Below are 19,197 nucleotides of genomic sequence, written 5' to 3' on the forward strand. Positions count from 1 at the left end.
AAGAATGTAGTAGGGCATATCTTTCGTTTAACACGATTTGAAAGATTGTTGAATAGTCTATTAAATAGAGCTGATATGAATGAGTGTGAGATATTAAGAGAGAACACATATTCTCTTGTTTAAATAATACACTAAAGACGCATTTGATGAAGATTAATGAATAACAGATAGTTTGTCTATGAACATTAAAGTGAGATTTTTATTAACATCGGTATTTTATATTTATGTGTTTTAGCTTAAAATGCATGGGTAGGCTTAAAATAAGTTGAAAAAGTAGTGGAGACCCAAAAATAGAGGTTTTAAGAGTCGCGACCTAAAAGTTGCATTTTCAGCCAAAGAAAGACGTTTTTTGCAATTCAGTCTACTCAACCTTGTAGACCAAACCTATTCCCATCGTTTTGAGTACCTGGATTGCTCTGTTTTGAGTTCGTTTGTAAAAGTTATGATGAAAACAAACAGAAGAAAGCAGTAGTGTAGTATACATAGGGACAGAGAGACATACAACATCATACAGCTCTCCCTGCTATCAACCAAGAAGTGGATTTGTTTCTTCATGGTGGACTATTCAATTTGCAATTGAGATTATGAAGGTATACTTGGTGAGAAAATCGAGTTGATTGAACGTCTAAAAAGCGGCTATTTTGAGAAGTTGCAAGCTTTTCGAAGAAAAGAAAGATAAAAGCACGACGTGTGGTGTGTTTGGGGATCATTCACACATCTCCTCTTCTACGAGTGCGAGTGCGAGTGTGAGTGCGAGTGCAAGTGAGACGCTACATGCAAGCAGACTGAAGCTCGGGGGTGGTCGTGAGATTCGAGCTTTGTACAATGGAGTGCGCCCATATATTCCACTGCTCCTTTGTTGTATCAAAACTCCGCAAAAATCCATCAATACAAAGATCGCTTTCTCTATCTTTTGCTGTCTATCTCTATTATTCTGCTCCTATGACAGCCATGTTGGGCATACACTGCAATCAACATGTTCCACGTCGCTACCATGTTGGGCATACCCTCCAATCAGATAACGCTTTGCATCTGCAAACAACCTAGAGACTTTTGTCCCTGCTCCTATTGTGCATATCCTGTAATCATTTATAGTCGTTTCAAATAGCTAGAAGCACCTGTTGAAAATTCTAGAGAGCTTCCCGACACGGCCCTTGTCAAGAATATCCTACAATCAATGCGCTCAAAAGGAATACATTCTGCACCACATTTGGCATACATATCGACCAAGGCATTGCCAAGCACCCGCCATTTTTTGCAGCACTCCCTAACTAACAGTATCAGAGTGAATTTTTAAGCCCATATCAGCATCTTGGGTACAACCACATGCCTTCTTATGTGATTTCATCTGGAGAGAGCCCTCATTTTGCATCAAGTGAAAACAATCGAGAGCTTTCTGGCCCTGCTCCTATTGCACGAATCTTGCAATAAGTGTAGTCCGAGGGACAACATTCAAGACAGGAAGCTTCTCAGGCACATTTTGTGCTTTCTAAAGTGCACCACATTTAGCATACGTATGGACCAAGGCCATACATACAACCCTTGATTAACAATATTAATGTGAATTCTCAAGCCCATATCGGCATCTTGCATATAGGCACATGCCTTCAAGATGCATGCGTATGTGATTGCAGCCGAAGAGAAGCCCTTACTTTTGCATCCGCTCAAAAAAGCCGAGAGCTTTTTGACGCTGCTCCTATTGCCTCTCGATAGATTCAAGCTCTGAAGGAATAAAGAAAGGGTAGAGCTTCAGGCAGAGGGATTAGGAGATGTCTGCATAGGTGGAGAGAGGCCCTCACTTTGCACCTATTGAAATCAATCAATGATTCCTAGTGGGCATATCCTGTAATCAGTGTGTTCCAATAGACGACATCTGTCATGCCAAGAGTAGGACTAGACGGGCACGACCCGGGCAATGTGCCGGACACACATGCAGTAAAGGGGTGTATATATGGAAGAGGGCCACGGGCCTATATATAGGATGTTTGGGAGGTTATTCGCATGGCTGCCTACCCGCTGGCCTTACACTGGTATCAGAGCCCAGGGGGTGAAGAAGGGTGGAGCTATGGCGGAAGAACAGACATGGATATCTTTCCCCCTCTCTCTCTCTTTCTCGCCCTTGGCGTTCATGGGACCTCAGTGATTAGGTGCTACCATGGAGTGCTCTCTTAAGCCATGGAGTGCACCTTGCATGCCATGCAAAGCGTTGTTGAAGCTCGGCAGCAAAGGGCCGTAGGAAACGACTCCTGTGCGAGAGCCGAAGAATCCGGGGCCGCGGGAAGCGACCCCTATGTCGTGAGGGACAGGATTTTCGGCATGGCTGTTTCGGCGAGTATTTTGGCTTGTTGAGGTCGCCCGGTCTTGATGGTCAATTATCGACACAAGGGCTCGCCCTGGTTGGCCTTGCAGCGAGGACCCTCTCCTCATCTTCAAAGGCGCGCACACAGGCTGCCGCCATCGCTGTTTCTCTCTATTTTTTTAAAAAAGATGGGCACCCCCCAATTAAGGGCCTTGGCCCACGGTTCCACGGTTGCAAGCATGCATGCATGGCATGATTGCAAGATGCATGCACACCCCCAAAGCTTAGGAGGTGGTTTCCAGCCTTGGATAAGCAGAAATTGTATTTGCAACAATTCTAATGCAAGCAAGAATGGTCATAAGCAGGAAAAATAGCATCATGGAATAGCAAAGACAATCGATATCATTGATGAAGATGGCCGATAAATGCTAATAATCGAATCACATGGTACGAGAGGCTATGAGCTGCGAAAACTATTCCAACTTAAATGGAAGCCTACAAGATCTTTGCAACGCGATCTTGGTGACGAATCTAGGCATGACCACGATCCTCTGCAAGAAATTTCCCAAATTGCTTGCATCAGAAGCATGGCTTCTCCTATGCCTGACGAATGATCATCAGGTTTGCAATTTTTTGTTGTCGTGAGTTTTTAACTTTAGGTATGCTTTCATCTTGCAGTCCATAGATCTTCCTCCAGGAAGATCACGGATACTTGGAAACTGTTGGCAAGGCAAGGCCTATTGTTCAACTTGACCAAGAGTGCAAAGATGCTCGGCATGGACGACTATTTGTTACCATTCAAGTCGCCAATAGAAGTATCACTTTTTCCATCTTCCATGAGTGGAATTTGGTTTTTTTTTGGTTGGGACAAGGTTCCTAGGCAAGATGATCTTGATGATCGATTCGATACTCAAGGCAGCTCGAACACTGCGGCCATGGGCCGGACAAGACAAGTCAATACAGGTCGCTGATGAGGTAAGCATTACCATTTTGTTGGCATCGAATCAATGTTTCACATGCCAACATGGATCAAGCATGGCTTGAGTACTTGCAGCCCTGATTTGTTGCACGGATCATTAGGAGTTCACTTTTGATGCCCATGGAAATCTCAAGGAGATCGGCACACCCTGTGGCTCGGCTTCATGAAGGGTGCAGAGAGCTCGGCATAGCCGACCTCTTGTCACTGTTTTCAGAAACCGACAAAGAGGCTAGCCCAGAGCTAACCACTTTCAGTTGAAATTGCTTGACAAGGTCAATTTTTTGTACATGATCGACAAGGTTGATTCTCTTTGCTATGGCATATGTCGTCAATAGCATTTTTTGGCAACGAGGCGAGACATAGTTATATGAAGCAAGGCTTCAATTTTTTCATCTTGCAGTGAGCTTCCCCACGTTTGGTCTATGCTAGGAGCTTACCAAATTGGGAAGGATTTGGCAATATGCTTGCAAGTTATTTCATTTCATGCCCGATGGGCATATATGGCGCAAGAGAGCGTAGTTGTGTACACGCCAACTCCCACTTGCATAGAAAATATGGTTATCAACCATCTATGAGACATCTATGGTTATCTCGGGACAACTGGTTACAACAACAACCAGGTTAGCCAAGTTTAGGTTTTTTCTTGTTTTTTCCATGTTTACACTTTCCTTGGCAATTACTGTCATTGTGCAAAGCAAAGTGCTTTGGCAATTTTACACAAAGCAAGCCTTCTCCCTTGTGCCACGTTACTGCCCATTGACCTGGAATGAAGGGTATTGGCATGCAAGTTTGGGGACCTGGTATGACCAACAGTTTTCTCCCATTTTGTGTGTGGTGATATCGCGGTATAATGTCCCACTACCAATGCAGGTTGTGCAAGGCACTTCTAGTTTGGGCTCTTACGTTTGAGGCCATCACTTTTGCCAAGGGCCTAAGATTATGTATGCACGGCATGCTAGCTAGGTAGAATCAATTCTACCACCTCAGGAAACATGCTTCCGCTATAACACCATATACTTTGTCAAGGACAAGCTAAGTTCTGGATTGTTTACCATGATTTTTGGGTCGTCACAACCACATACACGGTAGGTGGGTCAGTTTGTGACTTGTTTGTGTTTTCTTGTTACCTCTCTAGATGAGAGAGTCATAGAAGACAATCGTTGCATGCACGTTCAGCATAAGATGCACATGAGCATGGCAATCAACTATCCACGTCATAGTCGTTCAAGGAAAGTTCCTCAGCCCAGCATGCTCTTCTTCTCTCTCTTTTTCTCTCGTTAAGGGAATAATGAAAATATTCTAAGAAGCTTTTGATACATGTTTTGCTCGTTCGTTAGCTTGAGCCAAGGTGCTCTAACTCTCACCTAGCACGTGGCTAAGATGCTACTCAAATTAGTCTTCATCGGTTAGTCCATTGAACACTAATTTGCATAAGGGCTATGAGCCACACAAGCTAAGAGCCATTTTTAGGCCAAGGGTAAGACCCAACTATTGGCATTCTTCGGGTGATTGTTTTCATGATCAAACAGATCTACACAAGGAAGTACACATCAATGTTAATGGGCAAGCAAGAGTCTTGTCATTACGGATGATTAAGGTGTCATTTTTGCACTACATGTTTTCAGTGGGACACTCAAGTTGAGTTTTTGATAATCTTCAACTCACATCCGCTGATCTCTACAAGGAAGTATAGATGCAGCAATCAGTTGCGACAGCAAGGCTGTCCACTAGAGCTAGGCAGTTCACTTGTGTGGATTCCCTGATCTCTCTATAGCACTACAGAGTGTCTATGGACATATTGTCTGGGGTACGGAGGCTGACTGCTAAATCACCCCATCGGCATTGAGGATCACAGTTTGATCTCTCCTAGTTAAACTTTCAAGGAAAGAATTTCGCAATCTACCACACGGTAGCGGACGAATTCAACTTTTCAAGTTGATTCCAATCATTATGTACACGGTTAACTATGTTGGTTAACGTTGCCTGCTAGTTGAGCAGTTTCTACAGAGGGTCTTACCATGAGGTTTGACTATGTAGATGTTAACCAACAGGGTCGGATTGTGCAGGCAACACCCACGGTTTCCACTACAAGTCGTATATATAGGCTTGAATTTTTTATAGCCATGCCAAGGGCATGTTGGAACGGAGTGTTTTGGACCATAGCGTCCACTATACCTTATGCTATTACGAACCTAGTTGTAGGGTTCGATTTGGCACATGTTTTCACATGAGACACAACATGGTCTAGGAACTCAAGGAGTTCAGTTTAGCCAGTGTGGAGCATGATAATGAGGGTCCCTCTCACTCTTGTTGCAGAGTGTTTGCAGTTACCTCCACACACAAGTACCAGCTCGTACTTGATGGATGTCGCTTTTCTTGATATCCTTGTTTGAGACATATTGCACATGTGGAGAATATGAGTCTCTTGGATTGACATTGGCGCCAACTTTTTACCAATGTGTCGCGACGAAGTCCCTAGGTGCTGGTCACATCCATTGGTTCGACCATTTTACACACACAGTATCAGGAGCAATTTCAGTGGCCAGAAATTGTCGGGTACTAAGTACAAATTTGTTACGATTACAAGTGCTGTGAAACCACCTTAACGGAGGGTCGTTTCTACATATAGCTAAGTATGCTATGTACATGAGAATGTCTCATGGTTGTTACCTAGGTGTGACTGGGTTGTCACATTCTATTATGGTCCAAATTTTGCTGCAAAGTATGCTACGTTCATGAGAAGGTCTCCTGGTTGATTCCTAGGTGTGACCGGGTTGTCACATTCTATTATGGCTCAACTTTTGTTGCAAGATTTTCACGTAAGTTTAGTGGAAAGTCTCGTCATGGAATTGCGGTTCGGATATGTTTGTGTTAGTGGAAAGTCTCGTCATGGAACTGCGGTTCGGATATGTTTGTGTTAAATGCATGCACACTAGGTGTTATGGGCCCTAGTGTTTAACACAAATTTATTCGGAGCAGCATGCAAATTCATGGACTTTATTCTTTCTGCAATTTTTTGCACAGTCAGTGTAATTTCTCTTGCAGATTTAATATGAGTTTACACCCTGCCACACAAGGTGATGGCTAAGTCTGGGTGTTTGTGATTGGATGCTTGAAACTCCAATCTGCTTTCAACCTAGTTTGTTGTCTCCATTCCATATTGAGTATATGGCTGGATACTCAATGATTGAGTCATAGTTTGTCGTCAGTCGTGGGCGACTATCTGTAAGTGGTTGGGGGAAAGCACCTCACTCTTACTGCTACTACTCATCCCGCGTAGGATGGGCAGCTTACAAGCATTCTATTTGGTACTAAAGGATAGGCAAAGTGCATACGTTAGTAAAGCACAAAGGATATGCTAAGTGCATACGTTAGCAAGAAGTGAAACAACTAGATCGGTTACTTTTCTGGTTTGGAGTTTTCTTCCTATGATGAAAGGCATGTTACGGCTAGTTCTAGTCTCTGCCTGTTATTCTCAAGTTATCAACCTTAATCATCAGTTTGGATGAGGTTGACTATTGGCAAGAAACCATCGCAAGTCAAGGACTTGTTTGCTGCTGATGAGTATGTCAGCATAGTACTTTCATGGAAAGATGAGCCGAGGTTATATTGCACATTCCAGTACCTTCAGAAAGTCTGAAACCTGGGTATACATTTAAACACCTCTTAGTTGTGATAACTCGTTTAGCATTCTCAAGTGAGTTCTAAATGGAGCCTTCACTCTCTTTTGATTATGCGTCAGTTAACCAAGACGGTTGCACAGGGACAAGAATGTAGACAATCAAGATGCTACTCTTGATTTCATTGAACCTCCCAATGAACTGGGTTCCGATTCAACGAACTGTTGGATCCATGCAGGATGCCACGGCGGAAAACATTAGTGTTCTTATGAAGATACCACCGCTTGTGTTTTCGAGGATGAAAACGCTTCTCCAAGGGGGGAGTAATGTCATGCCAAGGGTAGGACTAGACGGGCACGGCCCGCGCAATGTGCCGGACACACATGCAGTAAAGGGGTCTATATATGGAAGAGGGCCAGGGGCCTATATAAAAGATGGTTGGGAGGTTATTCGCATGTCTGTCTACCCGCCGGACTTACAACATCCCTCATAGGAGCTCCACATTTGGCATACATATCGACCAAGGCATTGCCAAGCACGACAATTATGTGCAACAGTATCTCGATGATCCAGGCGCACACAACGTGGGTGTGATGGTCAACGAGGAGAGAGAGAGAGAGAGCAGCTTTTTTTAATGTGGCCACGTGGACGAACCTCCAGCAAGAATTTTAAATGTGCATTTATGCTAACAAAGTAATGAAAAATATATTTATCACTAAAATTTTCTACACCGAAATGTATTGGGCACTGATCTTGACATTGACATGAAATTATCCATTTGCAGCTTTGTTCTCATGCAAATGCACAAAAATGGCTCTTGCCAGTAGATGGTGTCTACAGTTTCATAATAAAGCAGAGGTGGAAGGTCAAGGAGCTCTACAACGGAGATCTCCATCTCATGCAGAAGGCCAAGAATATTCATGCCACCAATCAGTCAAAACTTCAATGTTGTTCCAATTGGCATATATGTTGTAGCACATCTTCAAGAGGAGCCCAAGAGTAGGAGTTTTCAGATTTGAGTTTGAAGAAGCTTTGAAAATTTTTCACAATAACAGGAATGTAAAGCTAAGTCCACAAGAATGCTCATATTGTAGTCAAACCAAAAAATGGTAGGACACAAAATCACAGTCAAACACTTTGGCAACGGAAGCATTTGAAGACATTATTCCGAAGCAACTCTGGATGTTCTTTCACTGGCTTGCTAAATCTTTAAACACCCTGCTCGTATCCATCAATGGAAAATCATATAAGATCAGATCGGAGTCATGTATAAGTTTGTCAAAGGGTCAGTTTCTTTGCTGCAGGTCATGAAGGAGATTCTGCTTTGTTACTGCTGAAAGATGGAAGTCTTCTATGATAGATCATCGATCTTCCACCAGATGCTATTCTGACCTTCACTTTGTGGCATTCATGTGGTTGCAACATAAAACATTTTTGTTTGGTGCACCAAGACTGCTTCGCTTTGGCTTTTCGTTGGGCCTTATATGGAAAACATATTTGGCAAGGTGGATCATTAATTTGATTCTAAGAAGCCGGAATTGAGAAATGGTTAAGCTCAATTCACTATCAGCAAGAGACATTTAATGTGATTCATTTGTGCTATCTAGAGGGGGGAGAAATCAAGGCTTTCAGGAGCAGGGCTCCATGCATTAGATGCATAATCACTTCTAGATGTTGTAGATTGCCACGAAGAAGGCAGCATAAGTATACGAAGCAGTGGTAAATACATTGACATCCAAAGCTATGAGTTGAATCAAATGCGATCACCACACATATGGGATGCTATGACTTTCGATGCCAAGGGAACTTGGTAGTGTTTGTCAATAGTTGACTCTTGATAGTTAAGATATATATCATATCTCTATTAGTATTGGGCAATCTCACGATTCTCAATACGCTGCACAATTCAGCAAGGCCGATTCTCTATAAAATTTTGATAAGGTCAATTCTTCTTTACTTGGACACATGTGTGTCAACAAGCATACCTATTTGCTACGAGCATTCAATATCAGTTCTATCTCATCTTACTGATAAACTTCTAGGAAGCAAGTCTTCACTCTAAGACATACTTCATAGCAGTTTCCCACGTTTGAAATATGCTATCAGCATACAAACTTGGGAGTCTTTGCAACATGTCTGCATGTTCTCTCACTAGAGATCGGATTAAACCAAGCAAATAAGGCATGTGCAGGACAATCGACAACTCTGATGTTATTTGCATGTATGGCTATGAGCCGGATTTGAGTGTACTACCAAAAACCTGGCCACAAGTGGCTGACAATCTTAGTCCATTTCAAGTTATATTTGTTTTTGTATATGTTCTACTTCTCAATTTGGAAAAGAGGTCTCTGCTGCACAGAGCAAAGTGCTTGGGAAAACTCCATAAGACTAGATCTTTCTCCTATCAAAATAATCTTGCAATTAGTGCATTCTAAGAGTCCCAACTTCCGGATAGGAAGCTTAAAACAACCTACAACTTCCATCTCACTGCTATGTTGGGCATATCCTGCAATCAACACATTCCAAGTGATGAAATTCTCGACCCTTAGATGTTAACCTCTACGTGAGAGCATTGAATGTTGTTGATGCAAGAGGCCTTTCCTTGGAGTAAGAACATTTTTCCAACAGTCCCTGGCTTGCAAGATCCTCATGAAGTCTCTCAGTCATGTGACGTTGCCAACGTAGGCTATTGCATGTGGAGAGAGACCTTCCCTTTGCATCCACTCAAAATAGCCCACAACCTCCATGCCACTGCCATGCTGGGCATATCCTGCAATTAACAGGTTCCACGTCGCTACCATGTTGGGTATACCCTCCAATTAGATAAAGCTTTGCATCCGCAAACAACCTAGAGATTTTTGTCCTTGGTCCTATTGTGCATATCCTGCCATCATTTATAGTCATTTCAAATAGCTAGAAGCACCCATTGAAAATTCTAGAGAGCTTCCCAACACGGCCCTTGTCAAGAATATCCTACAATCAGTGCGCTCCAAAGGACGACATTCTGCACCACATTTGGCATACATATCGACCAAGGCATTGCCAAGGACCCACCATTTTTTGCAGCAGTCTCTAACTAACAATATCAAAGTGAATTTTTAAGCCCATATCAGCATCTTGCGCAAAGCCACATGCCTTCTTATGTGATTTCATCTGGAGAGAGCCCTCATTTTGCATCAACTGAAAACAACTGAGAGCTTTCTAGCCCTGCGCCTATTGCACCAATCTTTCAATAAGAGTAGTCCGAGGGACAACATTCAAGACAGGAAGCTCCTCAGGCACGTTTTGTGCTTTCTAAAGTGCACCACATTTAGCATATGTATGGACCATGGCCATACATACAGCCCTTGATTAACAATATTAAAGTGAATTCTCAAGCCCATATCGGCATCTTGCATATAGGCACATGCCTTCAAGATGCATGCGTATGTGATTGTAGCTGGAGAGAGGCCCTTACTTTTGCATCCGCTGAAAAAAGCCGAGAGCTTTTTGACCGTGCTCCTTTGATCGTGCTCCTATTGCCTCTCGAGAGCTTCAAGCTCTCAAGGAATAAAGAAAGGGTAGAGCTTCAGGCAGAGGGATTAGGAGATGTCTGCATAAGTGGAGAGAGGCCCTCACTTTGCACCTATTGAAATCAATCAAAGCTTCCTAGCGGGCATATCCTGTAATCAGTGTGTTCCAATAGAAGACATCCCTCATAGGAGCTCCACATTTCACATACATATCGTCCAAGGCATTGCAAAACACGATAATTATGTGCAACAGTATCTCGATGAGCCAGGGACAGACAGTGTGGGTGTCACGGTTGAGACAGAGAAGAAAGTGAGAGAGAGTGAGAGCAGCTTTTTTTAACGAGGCCACGTGGACGAACCTCCACCCAGAATTTTAAATGTGCATCTATGCTAACGAAGTAATGAAAAATATATTTATCACTAAAACTTTCTACACCGAAAACAATAAGTTTTATACAAATTCTCACAATATATCCCACATTGTGACTTACCTCTCAACATCATGAGCTTCTATGAGGGAGGCGCCGCATACCTAGCTAGGTATGTGGTGCCTCTTGAGCAGAAGCTCCTGATGTTATGCATTGTATGAAAAGACTCCGTTTTCCTACATGAGAAAATTTCTAAATCTTCTTGTGGAAATGTATTGGGCGGGGAGCGCATGATTGTGGGAGCTCTTTGATTATTATATTCTCTCTCTCTCTCTCTCTCTCTCTCTCTCTCTCTCTCTCTCTCTCTCTCTCTCTCTCTCTCTTATTTTCTCAGGCAATTGACATGCATTGTATACACATACACATCTGTTGGAAAAAGGATTGCACGAAAACATACACAACTTGAAGAATATGAAGAAATAACAGAGAGTTAATGTGGACAAGTGATTGACGTCCACCCGCCTCTAGCACCTGTAGAGTTTCCCCATAAAGGCCTCATAATAATGTGAAATTTTCCTTTCTAGTTCCTTTTTATTTTCGCTAGCGTATGTTGGAGGCTCGAAAATTATAGGATTAATTGAAGCTTCCTCTCGACATTAAAATCCTCTTCTTCTCTCTCTCTCTCTCTCTCTCTCTCTCTCTCTATATATATATATATATATATATATATATATATATATATATATATATAAACTCTCTCTCTCTCTCTTTTCTCTTTTGGAAAAGTCTTTGTCTATATTACAATCTTCATGTTACAACTTTTAAGTTCTTAGAGAGCATCTACAAACCTTTGCATCCGCCTTTGCGCTCTCTCTCTCTCTCTCTCTCTCTCTCTCTCTCTCTCTCTCTCTCTCTCTCTCTCTCTCTCTCTCTCTCTCTCTCTCTCTCTCTGGGGGACAGTTCACACACATTGTACACACATACACGTATCATACATGCATCACACAATACATACAAACACATCATTCAGAGACAAACAAATATGCATACGTAAATCACACACAACAACATAGACAAACAGGTAGATTAAAAGTAGATAGTGTATACTTGGTAGCATTTGACATGTTACAATGAAAGGCAAATGCCCACCAAAGTATTTGCGCATAAACAAAATTAAATAAATGATAATAATATTTTTTGTTCTAATTAACACTATATTGATAGACAAAAATAAACGATCACATTAATGAACAATAATTTCTTTTCTACTTCTATACATTTTACCGGCTACATGATGTTCAATGTAATTTCTTCATCTAAGCAATGTTAAGATGTTTTGTTTTTTCGAAAATGGGGGAGCTCATGACTATGGAAGCTCTTTGATGATTATATTCTCTCTCTCTCTCTCTCTCTCTCTCTCTCTCTCTCTCTCTCTCTCTCTCTCTCTCTCTCTCTCTCTCTCTCTGCAGATGTGCCCAAGGAAGAGGCAAGTTCCTCAAGAAAATAGGGATCGGAAACCTATGAGGCTAAGTTACAATTGGAAATATGCTTTTGAAATTGCAATGAATACCCATGGAATGCGGGGGTTGGCAATCTTGGAGGATTACAATGTATATTCATTGATGTGGTCAAAGAATCTCAAGCAAAAAAGAGGGCAAGGAGGAGTAGCATGTATGGCTAAGAAAGGATTGGAAGATATTGTATCAATTGTGAAAGATGACAAGTACATGTTACGGCATTAGCCGCACATGCGGTCCTGCGGTCCTGCGGAGGTCGAGACACTGCGGATCAGGAGTCATGCGGTATGTGGCGGTCGTAGCGACATTTTTTCACGGGATATCATGGGACATGGGTGTGTGCACCGTTCCCGATCTATGCTGGAGCAGCGGTTGTATATGGAGGGGCATACCTATCTCTATGATATTCATGGCATCTATTGTTGTAACTCTGAGTCTGGAATATACATGAATGAAGCAAGAGGTTTTGTGTGTCTGTGTACTGTGTACTTCCTTCTCTTGTCATTCTATATGTTGATGTTCACATAATGTAGTTGCGGGTAATCATTCCCGTAATGCCTATTGCTCCAGTGTGGGCAATAGCCATTACATCTGGTGACCACGATGCGTGATGGACAGCCTGCGATGAATATGCATGCGCACTAGGTCGCAGGGTCCGCTTGACCCTGTGGTTCCAATTGCAGGAAGACGACGGTTTAGATGAATTTTTTTTTTCTTCACCGCAGATTGAGGAATCTGTATCTCCATCACCAAGCCCGGTGTGTGGTAGGCGGTTGCGGCGAGCGAGACATACTCCGCGCAGTCAGTCATGTCCTCCTGTCGTACGTTCACCCTCACCCACATAGGTTGCTCCACCACCGTCTCTGGTAAGCAGCCTGGGGGTATCTCCGCCACTGTCTCCACCTCCTAGTGCTCGTCAGCTTTTCCCGGGAGGAGGAGGAACAATTGAACAGTATAGTCGGTTTTGAGGTCTTTCAATTGAAGACCCTGATGCACATTTGCGCCAATTCAATAAAGCTGATGGATTGAATCATCCTGGGGTGGTGATTCCTCTCCATCAACAATTAGTGTTTGAATCTACACTCTCAGGAAAAGTTGCGAAATGGTTGTCCGAATACCCTGATGACCATTTCCAGACATATGCCGACGGATCCATAGCGTTTCTACGAAGGTTTCAAACGGAAAAGACAGTCCCTCAACATTTGGAGAAGCTTCAAACGCTCTGGCAGAAGTCATTGCCAGTGGAGGATTATGCTGCAAAATTTCGGATGCTTTTGCAGAGAGTACCTCAGGCACAAAGGCCGGCAGCCGAAGTGCTGAATGATTATTTTTTGCGGGGGCTCAACAAGGATCTTAGAATGGCTATGGCAATAGTGGATAAGGTAACTACTCCACTGGATACTGTAATTGCTAGGGCTGTAGTAGCAGGAGAGGCTTTAGAGGATACGAAATATCCAAAGAAGTCAAAGAATAAAGACAGAAAGAAATCTCATTGGAAGTCACAGGACAGTGGCAGTGATAGTTAGGAGTTGGAATCCGCAGTATCTGATTCCTCGGACTCAGGCAACAGCGATTTGAGAAAAGAATCGGAGGAGACACCGCGGAAAAAAATCCCAGCGTCACGAGAAAGGTGTATAATCCAGATCGACAGAATCGGCTGCAATGGCTAAAAGTCTAAAGGAAATATGGTGTACCCAATGTCGGAATCCGGGCCATGCTGCTCAGGAATGTGCAATGAATCAGAAGTGGTGTGCGATTTGCACGACCAATACTCATAATACAGTGGAAGGTTATTTCAATGGCCGGGGTCGTCGGAGTCGAGGAGACTCTTCTACCTGGCAACAACCACAGATAGGGCAGGGACAAGTGCCTGTTGTGGCGATGGCTCATGCTCATACATCCAAGACGCGTGTGCAAGGTCAAGCAGGAGGACGGGGTCAAGGGGGAGGACGAGGTCGCGAAAGAGGTGGTCGAGATCCTAATCGCCCCAAGACATGCCTTTTTTGTTTGGGGGATGGACATTGGCGATCTCAGTGTACTGAAGCTATGGAATACAATTGGAAAAAGCAGGAACGCGTTGCAGGGAAACAGCCTAGTGTGGCTATGGCTTAGATTGAAGGACTGGAGGAGTCTGACCCAGTGGTTTCATTAATCACGCGATCGGGTAAAAGTATGGTTCCCACTCCTGATGTGAAAATTCTAGATTGCACGGTTCAGGAAGAAGTGCGGAAAAAGACTGAGTCCTAGTTGCCACAATCCGTGCCATCAGTGAAGACAGCAGGACCATCGACATTGACTATGCCATCGACTGTGGGTTTGGAAGTAAAGGAAGGGAATGCCGGAAATAAGGATGATATTAAAGAACAGGAGGAGTGGAATTCCGTTTGGAAAGAGGGAAGTACCTCTGGGTTCATTGCTGAAATTAGTCCCGAATTTCCATAATGCATTGTTGCGACAATCGGCCACTGAGCTGCGGGAAGTCCCCATTGGGAAGGTTGAAAGCGAGGATGATGATTCAGTCCCGTTGTCGGCGAATAGGATCACGGATACCCGCATTCTGGAGCTTTCAGTTCGATACCATGGCACATAAATTGACAAGGTACTCTTGGATGGAGGAGTGGGAAACATTATCACCCAAGCAGCGTGTGAGCGTTTTGGTCTCAGTGATTGGGAGCCTGCACCCTTTCTAGTCCGCATGGCAAATCAAAGAAGAGTGCAACCAGTGGGTTTACTTCGGGGCATTTTTTTGGATGTGGCGGGCTTATCCTTTGCTATTTCCTTAGTAGTCTTGAATATTGAAGATCATAATCAGGATTATCACATTATCTTGGGAAGACCCTGGCTACGACAAGCAAGGGTAGAGCATAATTGGGAAGCAAATATGCTTACAGTAAATAAGGGTAAAAGAAAAGTGCGTGTGATGCTGGGAACATGCCGACAACCAGTTCAGGTGGCATGGCCAGTGATAGCTGAGACAATTAATATGGTGGAAGGATTAGAAGAGGATGAAGAGGAACAATTTCTCAAAGCTAATCCGGATTTGGTTTCTCTATATCTTGCGGATATTTCTTTGATTCCAAAAGGGAATTCGGTGGGGGTTTTTGAAACTCCAGGAGCAATAGGGAAGCAACAACAGGTGCTTCCGAGTCCTAAATCATTGGAGGACGTGATTCAGCAAGAACGAGCGTTTGAGGCGCAAATGGGAAAAATTACAAGGGTAAGGAAGATGAATTAGGGTTTTTCTTGGGGAGCAAGTGGAGTCGCAGCCCATATACATTAATACGCAGCTAGAGGTAAGTTTTAGAGATGATTTGATCAAGTTACTGGCAAAGTTTAAGGATGTTTTTGCATGGGAATATGCAGATATGCAGGGATTGGATCCTAATTTTTATCAGCACACGATCAATCTGAAACCGGATGCGGTGCCAGTGAAGCAGCACTCATACAGGATGAATCCGAATGTGGCAAAGCAAGTTGAGATGGAAATTGATCGCGTATTTGAAGTGGGTTTTATTCCCCCTATTGATAATCCGTAGTGGATTTCTCCAATTGTGGTCGTACCAAAGAAAAATAAGCAAATCTGAATTTGTGTGGATTACCAGAAATTGAATGCAGCTACTGTTCCAGATCCTTTTCCTCTTCCGTTTTTGGATTCCATTTTGGATGATGTAGTAGGACATGAGATGTATACTTTTTTGGATGGATTTAGTGGATATAATCAAATCCGAATGGCATTGTAGGATGAGCCAAAAACAGCTTTTATTACCGCATGGGGAGTATTTGCTTGTACAGTAATGTGGTTTGGATTGCGGAATGCACCTTCCACTTTTCAAAGGGATATGTTTCAAATCTTTGGGCCTTATTTGACGGATTTTATGAGGATTTTTCTGGATGATCTCAGTGTTTTCGAAGCACAATTGGAGCATTTGAAACAATTACGATTATGCTTTATGAAATGCAGAGAGGTGAAATTCAGTTTGAATCCTTTAAAGTGTGCATTTGCTATCCACAGTGGAAGGTTACTAGATCATATCATTTCTGAAGATGGTATTTCTATGGATCCGGATAAAATTTCCGCAATTATGGAAGCGCCTGCACCACGGAACCAGAAGCAATGTCAGATCTTCCTGGGTCAAGCCCGATGGCATGGGAGGCATTTGCGGTTTGTCGCACATTTGGCAATCCCGATTACTCAGGCAGCTCATGCTATAGATTTTGAATGGACACAAGAATGTGATTTGGCTTTTCGGAGATTAGAACTGCAGCTATCCAAAGCTCCGATTATGCTAGCACCAAATTGGGGTGAAGATTTTCATGTGTTCGTGGATGCTTTGGATCGAGCTATTGGCAGTGTGCTGATGCAGAAACAAAGTCAAGGATGGTTCCGACCTGTCTATTATGCCAATAGACGGTTATCATCTGCAGAAAGAAATTACTCTGTAACTGAAAGGGAATGTTTAGGGATGATTTATTCAGTGAAGAAATTCCGGCACTATCTGTTGGGCCGACGTTTTTTATTCCATGTGGACCATTCGGCTCTTTTATACCTGGTAAGGCAGTAGAATTTGACGGGAAGATTGGCTAGATGGGTGCTTTTGCTGCAAGAATTTGACTTTGAGGTCATACATCGGTCAGGGGCCCAGCATGCAGTGGCTGACTACCTATCTAGGTTAGATTCCGGAGAGCAGCCGACGGGTGTAGCTGATGAATTTCCGGATGCGTCTATGTTTCTAACAAGAGTAGCTGTAGAGGATATCACAGTCCCGCAACAGGCGAGGGTTATTCCTAGCATTCCATGGACATGGTATGAGGAGATGTTTCACTTTCTCGACAGCGGCGAAATGCCTTTATTCTTGTCCAGCTATCAGAGGAAACGTATGGCTATCAAAATCCAGAATTTTGAGATTATTATGGGGAAGCTCTATTATTGTACAGTGGCAGAGGTGTTACTCCGATGTGTGCTACCACAGGAGCAGGAAGCAGTATTAGAGGAAGTCCATACTGGTACTGCGGGAGGTCACTTTGCAGCATTAATCATAGCTCGAAAGGTTCTCCAATCTGGATTATGGTGGCCCACATTGTTTCAGGATGCGAGAAATTATGTGCAACAGTGTGATGCGTGTCAGCGGTTGGGGCAACCTACCAAACGGTCCGGAATGCCTTTTCAGCCAGTTCTGCCTTTGGAGCCTTTTCAAAAGTGGGGTTTGGATTTTGTTGGTCCTTTTAAACCAGTGGCAGTTCACACAGGAAATAAGTATATCTTGACAGCCACGGATTAGGCTACCAAATGGGTGGAGGCATGGACTTTGAAAGATAACACTGCAGTTTCTGTGGCGGGATTCTTATATAAGGATATCTTTTCTAGATATGGATTCCCTATTGAGTTGGTTAGTGACAGGGGAAGTCATTTTTTGAATAAGGTGATGGAGAGAATGCTACGGTTTTATTTTTTATTACACAGAAAATCTTCTCCATATTATCCTCAGGCGAATGGGCAAGCAGAATCAACCAATAAGCAATTTATTCGGATTTTAACAAAGTTGGTGAATATGCATCAGACGGATTGGGATATGAAACTTCCTTCCACCTTATGGGCCTATTGGACAGCTTATAAAGTGGCAACAGGATTGACCCCTTTTAAGTTGGCATTTGGCATGGACATTGGATGAAGAACGGCTGAATAGTTTTGCGGTGCTGCAGGATCTACAGTCTAGGCGAAAAAAATGGCTGGATCGCCCGAAAGCACGGCAATTTTTTCGGGGACAGCTGGTCCTTGTCTTCAATTCCCATCTCGGGAAGATGCCAGGGAAGCTTAAATTACGGTGGTCAAGACCATTCTGGATTTTTCAAGCGTGCGGACCCATCTCTTTTTATTTGGAGGATTTGAGGGGGGAGGTTATTTCTGTGCCGGTCAATGGTTTCAGACTACACCATTATGTTTCACCTACCACGATTCAGTGCCCCTTTGCTGTGGTACAAGAGCCGGAAGCCGCCCTAATCATCATTGGGGATTCTTTTGCATGCAATCTTAGAAAGCGAGGAAGGATCTATGATGGTTGTGACACAGTGGATCGCCCTATTTTGGGAACTCATTGTGGAAAGGTTACTACTGCATGCAGATGATTTTTATTGTGGTTATCTTGTTTCATGTGTCGCGCGCTCTTAGTGCTCTACTCTTTGCTCCTTCATCTCATCGCAACCATGACAGCTTCCCTTCTACAATGTGTCCCTTTCACGCCCGTGTAGCAGCTCGCGCTTCGACGAGTGGACGCATGGTTGCAAGACTTGCGGCTGCGTGTGTTCGCCAACCTAGATTGGCAAGGGATCCCAGTTCACCCGTAGGTAGCAGGTTTGATTGAGCAACTCGCTGTTGGCGATATGGTGGTGTTGAATAATCAGCATATTCAGTTAACCGCAGAAAGGATTTCAAGGTGTTGTTGTTTGCCCAACGATGGCGTGGTGCGCGCCTCTCATGTGATCCCTGCTGTAGATGTAGAACAAGAATTTGGTTTGAAGGTCAAAGGGCAGTATAAACTGTCAGGGTTGTCAGATGTAGCAACCAGGGATTCATATAGGTGGTTTCTCAAGGCCATTTGGCTGCAGGCCAAAACTTATACCATTTTGACCCGAGCAAGAAATGTGTTGCATTCGGCCAACTTTGGGCCAGTAGCTTGGGCAGCGGTGGTCAGAGAACGACTGCTGGCGGAGTGCCAACGAGTGATGGCACAGTTGGGGAGGAATACCCCAACCAATACAAAGGTGGGCCAACTGCTCACATTGATTTTTCCATTCAGATAAGTTTTTCCTCTCACCTTGCGTCCTCTCTGCCACTTTGAAGATGATCACTTGATGGTCCAAGGCACTAATGCTCCGCTGTCACAAAATGAAAGCTTGGCAGTGCC

This window comes from Adiantum capillus-veneris, chromosome 7, assembly GCF_014529385.1.
Source record: "Adiantum capillus-veneris isolate H3 chromosome 7, ASM1452938v2, whole genome shotgun sequence".
NCBI lineage: Eukaryota > Viridiplantae > Streptophyta > Polypodiopsida > Polypodiales > Pteridaceae > Adiantum > Adiantum capillus-veneris.